The following is a 5,514-nucleotide window of genomic DNA, read 5'->3' on the forward strand; positions in this document are numbered from 1 at the left end:
TGATGGACTCTCAGTGTCTAACAGATGGCTTCAGAGCTTAAAAAAAAAAATGGAATCGCTTGCAATGTAGCGTGTGAGGAGTCCAAAGAGGTTGACAAAGACGTTGCTCAAGCTGTTTCACAAATTAAAAGAGATCATAAGGGGATATGATCCTAAAGACACTGCCAATGCCAATGAGACATGTCTATTTTACAGGCCAATGCCTAATACCAAAAACACCAAACCCATTGCCATTGAGTTGATTCCAACTCATAGCAACCCTATAGGACAGAGTAGAACTGCCCCATAGAATTTCCAAGGAACAGCTGATACATTTGAACTTCCGACCTTTTGATTAGCAGCCGATCTCTGAACAACTCTGCCACCAGGGGCAGGATCCTGAAAAATGAAGGGGAAAAATACTCACCATGGGATTGGTTTTCAACAGAGCAGCTTATTGTCCTCTTGAGCACGTTTGCAAATGAGACATTTGAAAAACCATAGGTAAAAGGAAAGAGTGAGAAACCATGGTGCTTCAAGAATATTGAAATGAGAATGTTGTAATCATGGCACAAGACGGGGGACAAGATGTAAGAGACTACAATTTGACCGAGGAGCAGAAGGCAGTCAAGGCCAAGTATCCTTCAGTCAATCGGAAGTACGAGTATTTGGATCCTACAGCTGATGTCCAGCTGCACGCGTGGGGAGATACTCTGGAGGAAGCATTTGAGCAATGTGCAATGGCCATGTTTGGCTACATGACAGACACTGGGACTGTTGAGCCCCTTCATACAGTAGAAGTAGAGCCCCAAGGAGATGACTTACAACCTCTTCTGTTTCATTTTTTGGATGAGTGGCTTTATAAGTTCAGTGCTGATGAGTTTTGCATACCCCGGGAAGTGAAAATACTCAGTATCGATCAAAGAAACTTCAAATTACGGTCAATTGGGTAGGGAGAAGAATTTTCATTGTCCAAGCACCCTCAGGGAACTGAAGTCAAGGCAATAACATATTCGGCAATGCAGGTCTATGATGAAGAAAGGCCAGAAGTTTTTGTGATCATTGACATTTAAGATACAAAGAAAAGAGTCTCCTATGAAGAACTGTTGTTTTTCTTCCTTTTTGGAAGATACCGTGATTTAACTTCTACAATATCCGTTGATAAATGGAAACATGCAGAGCAAAAAAAATTAACTTAAAGTGTGACTTTCAGAAACAGAAAATCAGGGCACAGCCTTGGTCAATGCCACCTGAGTATTAAAATTTTAAAGAATTCTTCAGGTGGCAATTATGATCCCTCATTTAGTAATTCCTTGCTGTGGCAGCAGATGCCTCACACCCTTCATCAGAAAGCCCTCCATTCTGGTCCCAAAAAAGATCACTGATGTAAGCAATCCTGGAGAGCCCTTTGCTCTGTGGGAGTCGGCTCCAGGAGCCAGGCCCAAGTGCAGCACTCTGGAGCCTTCGCCTGCTCCTCCCAAGCCTCCATGCTCTTACCAAATTCATTTAAAAAAAAAAAAAGGAATTTGAAAAAATACATTCCTATGCCTAGAATTTTGCTTTTCTCCCATGTTTGTTAAGACAGATATATTTTATATATGTACATTGAGAGTTCGTGTTTTAGATTGCTATGGGACAGACCCATCCTGTATTCCAGTTGGTTTTCTTAGAAGAAATAAGTATATTTGAGCAACTGGAAGACTTCTCTAGGAAAAGCCCTGATTTTTTGTTTCTCATTTCACACATTTTTTGAAGCACTAATGTTTTGACACTTTTGTTTTTCCTGTAAGAAAAATCCTATATCTCTTATAAATGGGCCCGCCCTTCTTCTAACATGTAATTATATTTTAAAGCTTGTATATTTATACTATTAGAGAAGAAAAGGCAAACTTTATTTCTTTGTGAGTTTTTTTTTTTTTAATTATCTAAGCTACTCATCTTTAAGGATGAGCCCAGGAAAACAACTTGAAATGATCTCAACCTTTAGAAATAGATGACTTTTAAAAAATGAAACTGCTTTAGTTTGATTTGTGACTTTATTCTATTTTCTATTGATCGCCTGGGGTATTCTTTCTTGTGATGTTTATTCACAAGGAGATAAGAAAAGATTGCCACTGGGTCGTGCCAGATATTATAGTATCTGCTGAACTTGAGCTGAAAGGAAGAGATTGGCTTTGAACTTTGTAATAGTTTTTTCTGAGCACTGTATCACTGTTATTTTTCTCTGGGTACAGTTAAGCACTGGACCACTGACAAAGGTTGGCAATTCAGATCCACCCAGGGGTGCCTCAGAAGACGGGCCTAGTAGTCTGCTTCTGAAAGGTCACAGTCTTGAAAATCGTATGGAGCAGTTCTACTCTGCATGCATAGGGTCGCCATGAGTTGGTAGGGAATCAATTTGATGGCAACTGACAACATTTAACAGAAAGTGGGGTTGGTGAAGACTAGTCCAGGAGCCTGTGGTTTGAACAGTTGTTCTTCAAATGAATATGTAACAGGATTACTGGGGCAGTGCTTCTCAGCCACATTTTGTAAATGTGAATTATTCCTCTCCAAAAAAAAAAAAAAAATTTTTTTTTTTTTAAGCAAGAGGGGCCTTTTCACCTTTTGTTTGGTTGAGATAGAGCTCTGTTTTTCATGGACCCCTTTGCATATCATGGGCTATTCTGGGGGTTGATTGTGAGAATGAACAATGGAATACCATGAGGGCAATGGAAGACCCAACTCCAGAGCAAGAAGAGTGCTAGAATTGGGATAGATTAAAGCCACGTGGGGCATACACTTGGATTCTGTATGCTTTTGACGAGGAAGAAAAGTGTGAGTTAGCCACCAATGCTCTATGGTAGGGTTCAGTAAAAACAAGTCAGATGTAATTATGTAATAATATTATATTTTCTTCACAATAAAGGTATTACTTATGAAAAAAAGAATATTGAAATTAATTAGCTTTCAGTAGAATAGAAATGGAATAAAAAAGCTTGGATGAAGAGAAAAATTTACAAAGAGTTTTTAAATAAACTCAACAATAGCATGAAAAAAAGTGAAGCATTCTTTTGTTCATTGACAATTCTTTGTTCGTTGTCATCGGCCACTGCCCCATCTAATATTAATCTTTTTTTTCTCAACATCTATGACATTGGTCTTGTAACCTCTGGACCTCTGGATAATGGCATTAACCAAAATGTTAAAGTAAACTACAGGAAGCCATTTCTTCAAAAAGTGATTGCCAGCATTGAGATGTGCAAGATGGCATTGGAAATTTTGGGTAAAATCAATGTCCTTGATGCAATCTCATTTCTTAATCGAACAATCAAAATGATTAAGAAAGAAACCATAAGAAAATGCCTTAAGAACTTTGGTTTCTTATTTGGCAATAGCAATAGCATACAAAAAGAAATAATTATTGAACCTGATAACATCATACAGAATCAGGATACAATAAATGACATTTATAATGGTGTTTCAGAAAATATGGTCAGTACCACATCTTACATTGATATCAACAATGAAATTTCCACAGAAATGGACGATATAAACCTGGAAGAAACTGTGGACTTGAAATTTAAAGATGACAAAATTGAGGATTATTAAGACCTACCAATACAAGTTTTCAGTTATGTAAAGTCTTTCAAGAAATTTGGAAAAGTTAAAGTAAACCAAAAGTTTTTTGGTAAGGCTACAGACTTAGAAATTTGTTTAGATAATTTTATCAAAATCAAAACAAATAAAACAGTTAAGGCTAGATGTTTTTATCAAAAAGTAAATTTTACTCATCTTTGCTTGAATAGTACAGTATGTGCACATATCTGTACATAATTTGAATTAACATGCAAATCATAAAAATGATTTAGTTCCTTTTCCAGTCCTATAAAATTAAAAAAAAAATTTTTTTCTGGGTGTTTTTGAGGTAGGGTTCTTAATAGAGAGTGATAGAAAAGTCATATGACTGCACCACGTCAAAGGCAGACAACTTGCAAGACCTGGAAAAACAAGGCAGCCCCATCAAGTTCCAGCTCTCATAGGTTTCACTGCATAAAGATTTAAACTAAGAGTTATAGTAATAATCAGAGAGCTTTAACTTAAAACTATAATACGAAGAAGGAGGAGCAAAACAGTGGCATAAGCAGTAGCTCCCCTACACCCTTCTACAACTAAACTAGTGAAAAAAAAAATTAGCACAGACATAGGTTTCAGAGCTTCAGACAGCAGCTTAAGTGTTGGAGAACAAAGGTGAGTCCCTAATCAGGAGAGAGATAAAGCAGAAACAATGGAAAGACTGAAATTTGCTGAATGCCCACCCTACCTTCCATCTCAGTTTACCATGACCATTTCGAGACCTGGACAGGTAAAACCCTTGAACAAAGAACCCAGGATGGCATCTAAACTGAGGACACAGACCAGCACAGAGATACTAGGTAAATAGCCTTGGAAAGGTCCAACAAAATGGGTGGGATGCCTTTTCTCTGGTCAGGATAGAACTGAGAGATAGTGGTATATCAACACAAAGTGGATTTGAAATCCTTGAAACTAAGGAAAGTGCAGTCCAATTAAAGAGGTACAGATTGGCTGTGAGAACTCAAGAGCAGACAGCAGGAAAGCCCAAAAGCAGTTGGAAAGGGGCACAGAGAAGCTGAAATGCTGCAAATGAATGCTACTGAGTCTCACTGAGACCAGAGGAATGAGGGAAAACTAGGACCCAGACCAACAGAAAAGCCATAGGACCCATCCATTGGCCAGGATGAGAAAAGTACAAAAAACTGACAACACAGCAGGAACAAAATGGCTCCTTAACTAACAACCAGGCACCACGAGAGAGCCCATTCAGAATTGCCTGTGTGGAAAGGACGCAAAGCACTCCCCTCCCCACCCCACACCTTGGGAAAGCCACATCCCACCTCTTCCACCTTAGGCCAGCAGAAAAGTCTGTCATCTGCCACAGTCAGCCACAGAGGGAAAGCCCATACCAATAGATGTATGGGAACCCCATCCCAGTGTTGTAGTCATCTTGAGAAGGACACACACCACCTACAGACCTCAGAGGGAAACTTTCTCCCCAGTAACATCAGCCACCTTGGGGTAAACCACCCAGAATCAGAACCCAGACACTTAAAATTTTACAAAATGACTAAAACCTTTGGAGCCAGGGTAGAACCCTACATTAACAACAACAACAACAAAACCTCAGACCCCTCATAGAATGTCTGTGTCAGCACTGGGAGAACCAAAGGACCAGAGCGCCCCCTAGTGGAACTTAGGGGAAGAAAGTGGAATTAAAGTTTATTAAAAAATTCCAGAAAATTCTGAGTGGCAGATTATCACAGTAGGATATTAAAATGTGCCATGTTCAACAAATAAACATACAAGATTGCAAAAGAAGATGACCCAATCAAAAGAAAATCCTGAAGAAGCAGAAATTTCTCTGACGGAGACCAGGTTAATGAGAAAAATAGAAGATCTCCAGACAATTTAAATATGCTAAAACAAAGCAAAGAACACACAGGAAACAAAAAGGGAAACTCAATGAGAAGATTGAAA

The 5,514-nt window shown here is 38.7% G+C and overlaps 1 pseudogene; it reads left to right on the forward strand.

Annotated features, from left to right (window-relative positions):
- The first annotated feature begins 517 nt into the window (after window positions 1-517).
- On the forward strand, window positions 518-1,396 carry LOC100677182 (protein archease-like; annotated as a pseudogene).
- The last annotated feature ends 4,118 nt before the right edge of the window (window positions 1,397-5,514 follow it).

Source organism: Loxodonta africana, chromosome X (assembly GCF_030014295.1).
Source record: "Loxodonta africana isolate mLoxAfr1 chromosome X, mLoxAfr1.hap2, whole genome shotgun sequence".
Lineage (NCBI taxonomy): Eukaryota > Metazoa > Chordata > Mammalia > Proboscidea > Elephantidae > Loxodonta > Loxodonta africana.